The sequence below is a fragment of the Coloeus monedula genome (genome assembly GCF_965178545.1).
Source record: "Coloeus monedula genome assembly, chromosome: 8".
In the NCBI taxonomy this organism is placed as follows: Eukaryota; Metazoa; Chordata; class Aves; order Passeriformes; family Corvidae; genus Coloeus; species Coloeus monedula.
In genome coordinates, this window is record NC_138788.1 from 25116281 (window position 1) to 25132015 (window position 15735).

The 15735-nt window shown below is 43.3% G+C and overlaps 1 protein-coding gene across 3 annotated transcripts in view; it reads left to right on the plus strand.

Moving 5' to 3' along the window:
- The window catches only part of ARMH3 (armadillo like helical domain containing 3), a 124468-nt gene that overhangs the window by 73914 nt on the left and 34819 nt on the right, over window positions 1-15735 (plus strand). The window lies entirely within an intron of this gene.

The following is a 15735-nucleotide window of genomic DNA, read 5'->3' on the forward strand; positions in this document are numbered from 1 at the left end:
ATCGTGTTTCCTTTGGAGGTCCAGTGGGCATCAGTGACAATGCTGGAGATTCTAAGAGTGAGTGATGTGACAAAGTGCTTGTCGTGGAGCATCCCTAGAAGACAAGAATGTTGAGGGTGCCCTTCTTAGGTGATGAACATAAAAACAGTCGTACATGGTAAGTTTTTCAGTGATCAGAAGGGACATAAGAATTTTTGATGAATGTTGCAAGTTACTGGAAGACTGACTGAAGGTTAAATCATGAAGTAAATGAAGCGTGTGATCTGAATTGCTTTTTAACCTGTCAGGCAGTGCAGTTCTTGAAAAGCAAGTACCAGTTTGCAAAAAGGGGCTGTATCTTGAAAAGCAGTGTTTCAAGAAGCATTGACTGACAGCTTTACTCTAGGTCTCTTGTGAAATGTTCAGCTAAAAAGGTTTATTTAACCCTGGAAATATTAACAAGAGACAGAAAGTGATTTTATGATGGTATATATTTTGCAATTTTTTCCAGTGTCTGTTTCAAAAAAGGGTATTGAAAATTGGAGAAAGGACAGAGAAGCCTCAGTTATGAGAGACTAGTGAGAATGCTTTGAAGATTTCAGTATCATAATCTCTTTAAAACAAAACCTGTGGTATGCTCTTTAGAGTGTTCAAGCATCTTTGACGAGATAAAGTACCAAAACAGAAAATGAATGTAAGGCTAGCCATGGAAACCAAATTGCAGCTGCAAATCACATGCCCATTTCTTAATAGGTGATTAACCACTGTTGTAAATGACTGAAAGGATAGGTTTTCTTCTCCTGTTCCTATCCCAATAGAATACCTTGATAAGAGGTGCTCTAGCTATCTACTGACATGAGAGTAATGCTGTAAGGGTAATATTGAAAAATGTGATATACAGAAGTTCAGATAAGCTGATCTACTAACTTGCAGTGCCATGAATCAGGTAAATTGGATCAAAGATACCGTTTTGCCTTTAAACCTAACAAATTCACTCTGGATTCTTGTGCTTTCGGCTTTTATCTTTGCAATGAGAGATTTCTCCTCCAGTACATCAGTCACAGGCATACTGAAATTTATCCATGGAGCAATTAAACAGAAGGGCAGCCCTGAGAATTATTTTGAGACATTTTTGCTCTTAAGACCACAAGACAGAGGTAAGATTCAAGGAGATGTCAGTAGGCCACAAGCTTTTCATTTTTCTGCAGTTTGCAGTCACCATGATGGCTGTGCTGAGAGAGTAGGGGCCAGGATGGAGGACTTGTGCTGCAAGGAAGTGTGGAGAAATTATTCACTAGCTTAACCTTCAAGCAAAAATATTACACCTGTAATTTAAATTTTCAGCAGTACATGTTTCAGTTTTTTTAGGGGAGTGGGGATTTTTCCCATTGTGTTTCAGAATGGAAAGAGTTTTTGTACTCAGTTGTAATAGCAAAAGAAAGCTAGAGTGCTTCAGAGAGGCCTTAAAAAATAAGATTTCACTGAATGAGTTTTGCTCCGTTTTCCATGTTTAGTCTTGGAAATAATGGACAGGAGTAGTAATCATGCTAGGAATTGTCCTCAAACCCAAAGAAAGGTAAAAGTGTGCTGATTATTTCAGCAAAGTCTCTCTTTTTTAAAAAGTGCATATACATATAGAGTAAGCTTAAGTGCTGGTGTTCTTGAACACTGTGATCTTGGGGATGCCAAGACACCCCTTGGCACAAGAGGACTGTTTATCAACTTTGGGGGGTCTTTAGCCTGGCACCTGGAAGAGGCCCCCTGTATCCGTGTATCCAGACACTCTGTGATTGGAACATGACAGTTCCAATTCTGGCAGTCCTATAGCAATGCTTTGTGTGCAAAGGTATGGCAGGAACTGAATCTTAATGATGCCCACCACCAGGAGAAAGGAAACTGTGCTGAACTGTGCCGTGGTGAATCGTGGTGAATCCCAGCTCCTGCCAGAGCTGGAAGAGAACTCGACCTTTAGCAGCTGTCTGACTGCAGTTTCCCTGGAATGGTTAAAAGTGATGGTGTGATTTATGGTATGTTAAAAACCATTAAAGGAAACAGGAAAAGCAGTCAATACTTCATGCAGATCTATTGCTGGGTCATGAAGAGCTGCTCCGAGGGAGGGTGTAAAAAAGCCCTGGATGACCTGTTTTGGAGCTTTTAGTAGCTGCCCCAGCATGTAACTGCAGAGAATCTGCAAGGGCTGCAGGTCTGTCCTTGCTCTTTTCATGCCACCTCCTGATTCTGCCTGCTGAATAATGGCAGAGGGGTTTTGGGGCACCAAATCAAACACTCAGGTTTGCCATTGGTATTCAGGAGGTTAAGCACTCTGTTTACTCCTGCTCTCCTGTGCCATTTGCATTGAGGCAAGAGGTTCTTTGTTTCTCTGCCAGCACTCCCTGTTTATCACTATGCAGAATGAAACCTTAGAAAAACCTTAGAAGTTGCCTGAATATTAATTTTCCAGGCTTTCTGAGAACTGTGGAAAGTAAAGGTTGGGGAAAATATATTGGCTTCTATTAAGGCAGAATGATGACCATGCTGAGCAGTGAACAGGCATTCCAGCCTGTAATACACCCCAAACTTGGGCCTGCTACCAGCACCTCTGGCCTCCTGCCAGGACCCTGGCAGCAACTTGTACAGAGCAGTTGTACATCTCCTCTGAATGCAGGGATGTTGTGTCTGAAGGCTTAGAGATCCATAGATCTTGAGATGAGCGTCCTGCTCTGTGGCAAGAGGAGTCCTGCTAGAAAGGCAGGCAAACCCTTAGTCCTTGGTAGGTCTGTTTTGTGTATATGTGCAGTGTGCAAGGAAATATTCCATGCTGGAGCCAGTGGGTTTATTTTAGAGATTGCTTGGAAAGAACTTGGATGTAATCATTTTCCGGTGTACATTTGAAATCAAAACACTTCTCAATATTTGGCAATTCATATTTTGAGATAGCACTTCCTTTTTAAAAATAGCTGCATGCTTTCAACATGCAGGTTTGTCGCTTTTATCCCAAACCTTGTATTTCAAAATTGAACTGAAATCTTGAATTTTGTCCAAAGTTTTGAATCAACTCAAGAACAAATATGTGGAGGGGAAAAAAAACCTTCTGAATTTTGTTCACCTTTCTTGTTGAATTATTGTGTGGCTTTTCTGTGAATCCAAATACAGTTCTGCCCTTCAGATAGTATTCATGGTTTTGTTCTATTTGTTTGGGTTTATATTTTTTTTTGCTTTCCACATTTAATTTCTTTTCTAGAAAGAGGTTTATGCAGTTTTAGCTTTCTCGAATAATGAGCATGCTGCCAAGCCTTGGCTCTTGCAAACTGCTAAGTGCTGTTGCTCATTAGCATCAAATGCCACAGCCCATATCACTTTGCTCAGTTGCTCAGCAAGCACATGCTGGCTGTTGTACTGGGTTTGTGTGGCATGGGTTTGGTAGTGGTGGGCTACAGGGGTGGCTTCTGTGAGAATCTGCCAGAAGCTTCCCCTGTGTCCCATGGAGCCAGTGCCAGCTGGCTCCAAGGTGGATCCGCTACTGGCCAAGGCTAAGCCCATCAATGACAGTGGTAGTTCTTCTGAGATAATTAAGAAGGGAAAAAGTTGCTGCACAGCACCAGCAGCATCTGGAGAGAGGAACAACTCAGACACCCAGGTCAGTGAAGAAGGAGAGGGAGGAGGTGTTCCAGGTGCCAGAGCTGAGTTTCCTCTGCAGCCTGTGGTGAAGACCATGGTGAGGCAGCTGTGCTCCTGCAGTTTATGGAGGTCCGTGGTGGTACAGAGATCCACGTGCAGTTTGTGGAGGATCCCATACTGGAGCAGGTGGAAGCCCAAGGGAGGCTATGACCCCATGGGAAGCCCTCTCTGGAGCAGACTACTGGAAGGACCTGTGGCACCATGGAGAGAGGAGCTCATGCTGGAGCAGGCTTGTTGGCAGGAACTGTGATCCTGCAGAAGGGACCCATGCTGGAGCTGTCTGTTCCTGAAGGACTGCAGCCTGTGAAGGGACCCACATCGGTGCGGTGTGTGAAGAACTGCAGCCTGTGGGAAGGACTCATGTTGGAGAAGTTCCCAGAGAACTGTCTCCCATTGGATGGACCCACACTGGATCAGGGGAAGAGTGTGAGGAGTCTCATTACCTTCTCTGATTTGGTTGGCAATTAATTAAACTAACTTCCCCAAGCTGAGTCTGTTTTGCCAATGTTGGTAACTGGTAAGTAATCTCTCCCTGTCCTTATATCAACCCCATATCTTTTCATTATATATTCTCTCTCCTGTTCAGCTGAGAAGGGGAAAGACAGAGTGGCTTTAGTGGGCATCTGACATCCAGCCAGGGCTAACCCACTCTGGCTGTTAATGCAGCAGTTAATCACTTTGGTACTGAATGGGTTCTGTAATGATCTGACCTGTTATTTAAAATAATAATCAAAGTTCTCTAGTGACTTGCATGATTTAATTCCTTTAGGAGTCTTGCAACAGATGAGAAAATTTTGCCATGCAAGCTAAGTTACATTACCTGGAGAGCTGCTGGCAAAGAATGGTTTTAAAATACAGTCAGGAAAAGGATGTCTTAAACAAGAGCAGTGTGGGTGAAGGGAAAACAGGGTTTGGTAGGTGAACAGTGAGCAGTCTGATTGCTTTCTGTTGCTCTAACACGTTTTTTGCTGCAAGCTTGACTAGAGTTTTTGGAGCAAGATTTTTACAGGATTTTACCTGGCAGTAAATGCTGTATCAGTCAGGCTAGAGCAGTGTTGGATCTGGGTTACGTTGTCAGAAATTTCTAAGTGTGTGCCTGTCAATAGTAAGTAATTATGCATATGCTCAGGAGGAATGCTAGCCAAGGGAAAGAAGGCATGCAAATTTTTTTCCTCTCTGAATGTGGTGGAATCTGCAGTATCACAAAAGCATGCAGTAATCATTGACGGTTTAAAACTTTGTAATAGTGACCTGTATATGTGCTGAATGCCTTTATTTAAAGATGTGTGTGTTCCTCCATGTTTTCTAAAATGCTTAAATTGGGCAGCTTTCCCTTCATGGTGTATGACAGCACTCCTATCAAACGTTTCTAGTGCTGGGCTGATTTTGCTAATGCTGGTTCACAAGCAACATCAGGAAAAAGATTCTGGCCCTTTGCCTGCAGACAGAAGAGTGGTTAGGTGGGACAGGAGTAGGAATCAGCCTGCTGCAGTGGGTGGACCACCAGAGAAGTGTTGCCTTCAGTCTTTGAATGGAAGAGCTAAAAGGAACTGAAGAAAAATCAGATAGCTGACAAGTAGTCAACACTGCATTTTTGACAATGTGAAATGACAAGTCAGGATTTCAACAGCCTTTTTTAATGCTTAGATTTTGTTGTTCACTAGAGCAGTTCTGAATCAAATAGAACTTAGAGAAATGAATGCAACCAAGTGTGGTGACTTCCTTTTTGGTATTAATTAGTTCTCAAATAACTGCAACACATGTGGCTTTTTTCATCAAGTTTGCTTTTTTTTTTTCCTTGCATTTTCACTTGATTATGGATAACTTTTGTGTGTCGCTAGTTGTGGTTGCTGAATTGGGAAGTTGTGTGGTCTTCCCCAACTGCCCCAAGTGTCTACAAACCTTTTCAGCAACAACTGAATACATGGATGCTTTGTGTTTCAAAAAGAAAAAGAAAGGAGGGGATAGAACACAGACTGTGTTGCACAACTCAAGAGGTTAGCCCAAGGTCTGAAATGTTGAATTAGAGCTGTTGGTGTAAGAATTGTGCAGCTTAAGCTTCACAAAGAAACTGGTTTGAGCTATCCAAAGCTACTGCCCTGGTTAGAACTAATGTACCTCTGTGGTGTGTAGTTGTGTATTAGCAATTAAAAGGAAGAAGCAGAGGCAAACCTTTAACTCTCCTTCCATAGAGAAAAGGGCTCCTTCCTTACATCTTGCAGATCCTCTGCCACCTGTGTTATGTCACATGTAACTGATTAAAAATCATGTGGCCTTTTTTTGCATTAAGGTTTTGTAAGAGCATTGAAAAACGCTTAAATTCCAAAGCACGAAAGACATATCAGTAGCAGAACACTGTAGGAGTTGGGCTTTTTGTTTGACTTGATGGATGGGAAAACATGAGCATTTAACTTTGAAATGTTTGGTGTGCTGCTGTTTCTAAGACTGGAGAACCGTACTTGACTTTTGAAATAGAAAATGCACTTCACTGGCCTTGCTTTCGCTAGCACCCATACAAAGAACAGAGCAGAGAAAAGCATATGTCTAAATTACAAACCCAAAGCTTTGAGGGAGGGGTGAACATGTGGAGGTATGTCAGGGAGGATGGTGGGTGATTTGAAAAGAAATAAATGCCTCTTCTGTGAGATGGGTAAGTCTGTTCTCAGAGATCTGCACTTCTGTGGCGTGTTCAGCTGAATGGGTTTTGTCAACATCTGCCTGAAATTTGTTGCAGGATAAGGATGTGTAAAATGAAAGCAAAACCTGGAAAACCTAGCACCATTGAAGTGATTGTGGAAACCCTTGGTGAGGCACATGATAGAAAAAATAGTTGCCCCTTGTCCTCTGGGCTGTGATGAGTTGACCCCCAATCCTCCTTTTGTCCAGTGAACTGGGAGTGTGTGGGCACGGGCAAGTTTATCTCTGGCATTTTACTCTGCAGTCAGAATGGATTTACTGCATGCTTGTTGTCAGTAGCTCAGTCGATAACTTGATCAATAAATCACTTGCTTCTGATCATCACCTCTTAGTGAGAGTAGAGATCGCAGTAGTGTAGGTATTTGTGAGATGTGTGGATATTGGGATGGAGGGAGCTTGGCTTTCAGGGAGATGGGTCAGGTTAAGGCAATTAAATGGGGAAGATGATTTCGTACTCATACATGAGTATGAAATACAGGAAAGGAGGTAAGATGAAGATCTCCACTGGTTCTTAAACCAGGCATCCTGTCTCAGAAAAAACAGAATCTTAATCAACCGCAGGTCCTCCAGCCTTTCAGACATGAAATAAATACCAGAAAAAGAATACCATTCATTCAGCTGTAATGCTGTTTGGCTCTAGCTTTCCTTAGCATTGAAAACCAACTTCACCTTGTCCCAGGTGATGTGTGGTGACATCTTTAGTGAGGATGTCTTATTCACTTGGGCTGTGTCTGGGGATGTCAACAGAATCTCTGCTTCAGTCTTGGTCCTGGATTTTTGAAGGACCTGAATTCCACTAGGCATTTTTCAACAAATGTGGTTCTCATTTGCACCTGTCTGACAAGAAAACATTGTGAGGTTTGCAGCATCTTGTATTTTCAGAGGTCTGGACTGTAAATAATGGGTTTTGGTTGGCATGGTAGTTGGTAGCATCTCAAAGGCTGATATTGTGAACTCTGATTTACTTGGCTGTGCAGGTACAGCCATAGCTGACACTTGGTGTAATTAAGTTAATTAAATACCATTGTGGGACTCGTTTTAATTTCCTTTGCAAAGTAGTTTTGACTGTAGCTGATTCTTGCTTAGACAATGTTCCTTCTCCTCCTCTCTCTGTAATTTAATATCCAGCTACTTCACGACTTGATTGCATTGTTCTAACCCTTTACTCGCTCAATACAGACAAATGCTGATGCTTCAGCGCCTTCCTTTCCCTCTGGGACTTCTGTTGCAGGCACAGGTTTTACTCTGAGTCAGTAAAATGAGGTTGTGCTCCATGACCTAAAGAGATAGGATTGTCTTGCTGCCACAGCCTGCAAACAGGGTGTTCAGGACCTCATGCAATATCTGCTGGCTCACACCTGACAAAAAGAGATAAGAAGAGTAATTTCCAGTGCACTCTAGATAATACAGGGTTGATGGCAAGTTTTCACTTAGTTAATTAAACTAGCAGCCTACTCAGAGCCTTTCTCAGAGAGCTTTAAAAGGTCCCAGTGGGATGGTTTATAAAGTTTCTTAGGTTTCACTCCTAGCTTGATGTGTTTGGAACTGGTGTGTGCATCCATACAGTGTTCTGTGCTACATGTGGCCTCCAGTAATCCAGGCTTTCCTCAAAGTTAAACATCCTGTGATTAAATACTAACGAAGATACTAAAAGTAATTTTAAAAACTTCAGGTTTTGATTCTGTTTGAGGTTTTGCGATGTGTCTTGTGTCTCAGGAGGCTTAGATGGCATCCCATAACCCGAATTGTGAAGCAATGGGTAGATGCTGACCCACTTACAGCACTTGCAGAGAATAAATATTTGCCATAATGCTTTACTTCAGGTCCTAATCAGAGAAGGTGGCCATGCAAACATGTATGGTAAACCACTGTCAAATGTGCTTTTTTTCACTTTTTTTTCTCTTCTTTGCCTTTTTTTTTCCCCCCCTCACCTTCTGGATTAATTGTTTCTTCATACCTTACTGTTTGTTTTAGAGAGCAGGTTGCCTTGTACATGGGAGTTAAAAGCTGGTATAGCTGAAGGGCTGTGTTTGGTGTTAAGGTAGTGTTCTGTAACCCATTTCACTGCTCTACACGACCTGGCTGCAGGAGACTATCACTCTGTTTGCATCACAGAATGCTTGGATACTGGAAGAACCACAGCCTCTTTGGCCTGTGGACTGTACTTGTTTGGTACACCTGAAGAACTTTGGACAAAGGAATGTATATGAGGTGAGAGAACTGGGAAATAGGTGCTGCAGGAAAGGTTGTTAAAGCTCTGAAAAACTTAGTTCCATATTAATATTGCTTGTTATGACTCTGTGCAGATATTAAGCCAGGACCACAGCCTGAGGGCAGTAGGTGTTTTTTAAAAGTATATGTTAAGGAAGTTTCAAAGAAGGACTTCTCATTTTAAAAGTCGGCTGAATCTTCAAAATTGGTAACACAGATGTGGAAGAAGGATAGACATCATGCCTAAAATCCCATAAGCTGACATACATCATGGTTGGCTCTCACACCTTGGACATGCTAGACTGAGCTGCAGGTTTCAGTGCTGGCAACCTGAGCCTGGAGGGCAGGCTTGCTGTCTGTGATGTTTCTCTATTCCATCACACAGCTCCAGCTCTGTTTGTAGTTAGAGGTGAGTAGGTATAGCTGGCTGCTGCTCTCTGGAATTGAGGTGTTTTGAAGGGTTGGTTTTTTAATGTTTTTACTTTGGTTAAAGTAAACTCTTGCCACACTCTCACCACTAGTAGCTGGCTGTTTTAGAGCAATGAAATGTGCCATAAAATATGTCATTTAATCTCTCATAAATGTTTGAGATGAGAAATGTATTTGCTGTCAAGTGATAGTTTTGTTGTAGAAGAGTCAGTTGCAGATCAGGAGATGAGCAGGAACACAGATCAGGCTGGTGCCCCGTGCTTCAATATTTTCACTCTCAGTGCCTAGGTAATATTTTCTACTTTGTCATTCATACCACTTAAACTATCAGTGTCACTGGTTATGGATACTTAAGAATTCTGATGCTTATTGAGAAAAGGGAACAGAAATGCTTCTAGATTAGTTTCCAGTGATGCACTGGCTGCATGAAAATAGGTGTGTGGATAAATTCCCTAAGTTGTAGTCTCAAGTGAGGTTGTGCAGCTGTTCCAAAAGATGAGTTAACTGCTCACCCATGAGGACTTCCTTAGTTAAAAAGACAAATAGAAGTTAAATGAGGTATTTGATTTGCTTGACTTAAATTTATAGACATGAACCATAAAAAGAGAAAATCAGCATATGCTGCAAGCTGTGGTGGTACCAGGTTGGTATCCAGCAGACAGTGAAGTTTCAAGATGCACTGCATAGCTGCCTGGTGGTTCAGAAAGCACACCCTCTGCTTCTGCCCTTGCAGAATGCAGCTTGATAAAACCATGCCGAGAAAAGTGAGAAGCTCAGTTGCTGTGTGTGCACTCTTTTGTCCCCTCCTTATTAAATAAATAGACCATGTATCTCCCTCTGCCATGGAGTCTGTCATCACGATCAATAGGTTTCAGGATGGCAGAATTGAACAGGTGTAGCAGTTGCTTCTCCTGTGAAATTGCTGCAGTGCTGACTCGGATATTTTCAGTGAGCTGTAAAGCAAGTGCTTTTGACTAAAATATCCTTTTGTCTTGGATTCTTCCCTGCAGTTTATTATTGTGTCTGGAAGATGCCTCCCACTGTGAGTTGTGGACTTTCAGCTTAATGTCAGTACTCATTAAATTGTAGGAGCAAAAGAAATTTAACAGACTGGAGTTAAACTACAGTAGAAGGAAGGATTTGATACAGAGTTCCAGGGAGTTTGCTTGCTTTTAATTGGTGAAGACAGCTTAGGTATGGTAGGTATGTGTACTTTATAGCAATGCTTCATGGATGTGTGTTAAAATAATCTAAACCCTCTCACCTCCTGCCAGGTGGGGTTGTACATACGGAGCAACTCAATCTAATTGTTGCAGGCATGGAACAGATGGGGTTTTATTGTCTGGAGTGCTGGGAGTGCCTATGAGAGCAATGTCAGCAGGATCCTTGCCCCAAACAGCACTTGCTGAGACACAGCTTGCTGCAGGAAGATTGGCTTGGAAGCTTTACACAAGTCTTCAGCAACCATGGTTGTGATGGCTTGTATGGGAGAAAATGATATGGGAGAAAATGTGTAATTTACTTGCTGCCTTGTGCTTGAGCAGTTTCCAACATACCACATAGTAGAACACTGAGCTCTTACCACCTTGTTGTTTTAAGACACTTTGTGGAAATAATTGCTCTTATTTCCACTTCATAAAGGAGAAACTGAGGTGTATGAGAGGGAGAAGGAACTGCTGTTGCAAATCACAGAGAAACTGGTTACTTATTGATTCCTGTTCCTGAACAGTAACTACTTCATCTCAGGCCTTCTTTTTGTCGTAAAGCAGCTTTGTGGAGTGTGATGAAGGACAACTATGCCCTTTCCTGCTTGCCTATTCTGAGCCTTCATCATGGATGAAGCTTAGTGCATGCTGGAGTATTTGTCCATCTCAGATAGTGCCAGTTTTTATTGCAGAGGGCAAGTGAACTGGCTGCCTTTGCTGTGCATTCAGTTTTACTCAATGAAGACTGAGATGCATTCCCTGCTGCCCAGTGCACTGCGCTGGCACAAGCAGATGAGAAGATGAATGTCTGCAGTGAGTACAAAGTTGCCCTCAATTTCCTGTGAAGGGGTAAATACCAGCCAAGAGCTGCTGCTTTTCTACTCCACTCTAACAGAATGTAGGAAGAAGTGAACTTGTGGTGTTGCTTTTATGGTACAAGAAATGTTTGGGAATCCACAAGAATACTTCATGTCAGGCACTGCATGCTGGACCTGTGAAGTACAAAGGTCAGGTTCATGCAGGGAATGATGGCTCAGCATTTCCATCTCTATAATAAGCTTTGCAGCCTTTCTGTTCTTCCCTTAGCCTACTTTCAGCACCTCCACAGTGCTTCATTTTGCTGCTTAAGACAAGAGGACAGTGTTGTCTTATGGGACTCTGGAAATGTAGCTGCTGTCAGGCAAGAGTGGGTATTAGACAGCTCATCTGCAATAACTTGATGGGGAGAGTCTGGAGGTCAGAGAAAACGTGCTGAAGAAATGCTGCCTGCCTGAGCACAGTGATTTTGCTTTCCCTGCACATTGGACCCAGACCAGCTCATTGTGAGGTTAAGGAAGGCGAGGTACCTTCCTTGCCATGGTGGATCACCTGGGCTGGAAGATCCTGTGAACTGTGGGACCAGTACCTTCATGCTGGTGCATTCAGTTCTCATGTCTAACGCTAAAGCTAGTGGCAAATGAAATTGAGGAGTTAATTAAACCTTTTCTTTCCATACATGCCATATTGGTTTTCATAGGAGCCCTTTTCTGTCAGCAGACTTCGTGTTTTCAGAAGTTATTTTACGCTGGGCCCCTCTGCAGGGCAGCACTGGTTGTTTCTGTTTATCGAGGAGTAACTCTAGGCAGTTTTTAAAGACAATAAACCCAAATTTTTAAGTGTTACTGCCTGGAGAGCTACTGCAGCCACTGCAGAAGCAAGTCCTGTTGCAGTGAAAACAGTAAGGGGAGGGGAATGCAACTTACTTGTGGGGATTCCTTCTCTCACCATAGCTCTAGGTGAGAGCCACAGTGGGATATCCCTATTTGGGGAATAAAAAACCCAGTAGGGCCCACATGGAGATTCTTCTGCTTCTTACCTTCCAGCATATGTGTTTTTGAGGGAGAAAGGGCAAGTAACAGTAATTTCAAGACTGGCCAATTTCTGCAGCTTCAAGAATAGCCAAAGTAGAAACTTTCCACCAGCTAGAGCTTTGCAGTTTGCAGAGGACAGACTGCTCTGGGATCAGTTGCTGTTTCTCTGATCCTTGCTGTTCTGCAGTTTTTCACTTCTGTTTTTCTTGATCCTATCTGCCCTTCAGTCTCCTTTTTCCTATCTCTCTGCTTCTTCCTTTGGTATTCTTTCTGTGTTTTTTCCATCCATGGTTTATGTCAAACTGAAGTCTTTCATGATGCTCAGTGAGTAGCAGCACTGTTACAGATTCTGTTGCCAATGCACTTTTCTGCGCTTTTCCTGTTCTCTTGCATTTGAGATCCTTACCCCCTGGGACAGAAGCTTTCCACCACTCTGGCTTGGTACAATACCTGTTACAGTGGGACCTGCTTTTACTGTCTAATAATACGATTAATGCAGCTAGTATAAATAAATAATCCATTTGCACTTCAAGGTTTCTAAATCAGGGTGATTTCTCCTGTAATTGTTCTCCTCTTCATGAAGAGTTAAATGAATGCAGTAAATATGCAATAAATGCAAACATACATAAATGCAAGTGTCCTAGGTCGTTCATCCTGAGAAATATGCACATTCATATGTGTCTCTACATGCTTCTAGCATCATGGTGTGTAGGTAGCTTGAAGAGCTGCATGAAGAAGTGATGTGAGTTGTGCTTTTTGGAGACCATTGGTATGGCTCATGTATTTATTGGGAAATCAAGATCTCTCCCCAGGAGACTGAGGAATAAAGAATGTGGAGATGGCTTGTGATCTGCCTTAGAGCACTAAGCATTAACCTCAAGACAAGACACTGGGAGCCAGGTTTTTAATTGCTGAGCCTTCTACTTAGTCAGCATCCTTCCTTTGTCCTGTGACAGTCTCCTCTTGTCAGTTCACTGCTGAACTGTGGATCTGTCAGAGGAGGCAGTGTTGCTGAAGTGACATCTCTTAGTCCCTGGAGAATTGTCCCACGAGTGCTATGAAATTTGTATGACAAATGGCAGCCAGCCCCACTGAGGGACTTGGCAGTGTGGAAACATGTAAGTGCACGTACTATGGAAGGCTGTTGGGAACTGCAGCATTTTGTCTTTCAGTTGATACTTCACCATTTCCTTGCTTTACAAATGTGTTGAAGATGTCCATGCTTCATGAATACCAAACACAAGGGTTTTCTTTTTTATCCCCCATGATCAGTATGAGGATCTCAGTAGAACACATCATCAGAAATCTTTTGTTAGTGCTTTAACTGCTTCCTTCCCCCTCCCCAAAGCTACTGGCTAGTATGGCAGTAATTGAGGCAATCACAGTGTAAAAAGAAATCATTGCCAAGGATCAGCTGTTACGTGAACTAATGGTGGCAGAACCACTGGTCTCTTGTCCATTACAGGGAGACTGTGTTTCAAAGCTCTGGTCTCCCGTTGTCTCCAGGATCAAAAGCCTGTGAAGAGGCATCTCTGCAAAGTGAATTCCAGCTGTTAATCAGTGAATATCCCAGGAGGTCAGTTGCTAAAAACATGCCCCAGGGACAAGATATATTTTGAGAGATGGAAGAACAGCAGAGGTGTATGAGAGTAGCTGATGCAGAAAGTGCTGTCTGGGATGGATAGCAATGGAATTTCTCATAGCAGATGAGTGAGAAGGAGCTGCACCATGTGCAAAGCCTGGCCCTGGTGGGCATGTTGGGCAGTAAGAACTTGGCTACACAGAGCCAGGATTGAATCCAAGCTCTTCATGCTTCTTTACCCCAGGCTGCCTGCGAGTTCAGGGAAACAGCTCTGCAGATGGTCAGGTTGGAGAGGAATTCTTCATAGTTAAAACAAATTAAACAGCTGGACTTCATCTAGTCACCGAGGAGTTGTCCATTCACCTGTGAGGAAATGAGGAAGGAGACTTGAATTCTTTCCCTTCCTTGATGTCTTCTGATTCTTACTGCAGTGGCAGCTGGTTGCTGGTTTTGCTTTCACTGGGTGAATCCCAGCTGTGATTGCAGGTGCCGCTCCACTAGCTCAGATCCAAGCAGAGACTTGTGAGCAGGCGGCCCATGTTGAAGTGCTTCACAGCAGTGGGTACAAATGAATGCTAAATCTGTTCCCTGGTAAATGTTGGAACCATGTGAGTGCACTGAACCCGTCTGAGCTGCCAAACCTTCTGTCAAGCCAGAAGTTAAGTTGTTGTAAGTCTGTGTTCCATTTTCTTTCAATAACTTGTAGTGTGTCCTGTAGGAGTATAAATATGACTCCAACCAGGCATGAAACATGCAGCTTGAAAGCCAGAGTGTTGGGGAGGCTGGGTAATGGACAGTGTGATTGTGACTCACAGGAGCTGCTTCTCTGGTCACACTGAAGTGGGAAGAGCCTGGGCATGTCTCTACCTGCCTGTTTGTCTTTCTCCAGAGGGAAGGGGGTTACGGGAAGCCTGGTAGAGGCAGTGCTGAATTTGTTTTCTGGATGTAACTGTCAAGGCTGGTGAGAAGGCAGAAGTCCCCCTGTGCCAAGTGTGTACAGATGCTGTAGGAGCAGCTGCAGGAGAGATTGGCCCTGTGTGCTGACTGGCACCTGATGTGCTGGTGAGGTGTGGCTGGCAGTGTTGCAGTGAGTGTAGCACAGCCAGGAGGGTGAGGAAGATGATTCTGTCACTCTGCTCTGCTCTCATGAGACCCCACCTGAGGTGCAGTGTCCATCTCTGGTGTCCTCAGCACAGGAAAGACGTGGACATGTTGGAGGCAGTGCAGGGGAGGCCATGAAAGTGTTAAGAGAGACAAACCCTTTTGTGAAGACATGCTGAGAGAGCTGGAGAAGAGAAGGCTGTGGGTAGACCTTATCGTGGCATTTCAGTACGTAAAGGGGACTTAAAAGAAGGCTGAGGAAAAACTTTTTAACAGAACTTGTTGCAACAGGACAAGAAATAATGCTTTTAACTAGGAAAGTTGATATAGGTTATATATGAGAAATAAGTTTTAAACAATGGGGGTGGTGAGGCACTGGAACAGGTTGCTCAGAGAGGTGGTGGATGACCCATCCCTCGAGACATTCAAGGTCAGGTTAGATGGGGCTCTGAGCAACTTGATCTTGTTGAAGATGTGTCTGCTCATTGCAGGGGAGTGGTACTAGGTGAGCTCTAAAGGTCTCCCTACAACTGAAACAATTCTGTGAACCTATGAATTGCAGATTCTGTTTGGGTTGGGGTTTTTTTGGGTTGTTTTTTTTTTTTTTTTTCCCTCTCCTACTCTCCACACCTTCCACACTGTTTATCTGTGTATTTAAAGAAGTAAGGATGCTTCTAGGCAGGTTTTTGTCTACTGGCTCTGGTTGGCACCACTGAATATCATGTATTCCTAGACTGAGGCACAAGCTCTTAGCTGTGATGAGGTCTGGAGAAAGCAGCTGAAAGTTCTTCTGCAGAGGGAGGTGTGGGGAGGAGGGAACCTATTAGAGTGAATTTTTGTGCTAATGAATATGAGAGTGGAAGCCCTGACTGCTGCACTGTAATCTGGCTGAGCAAGTGTTCTCCAGGCACAGTTAGAACTCATCTGTGCCTAGCACTGACATGGCCTGTTCCCATGATGAATACTTACCTCAGCAGTGGGTCTCTTGAGTAATATCCCAACT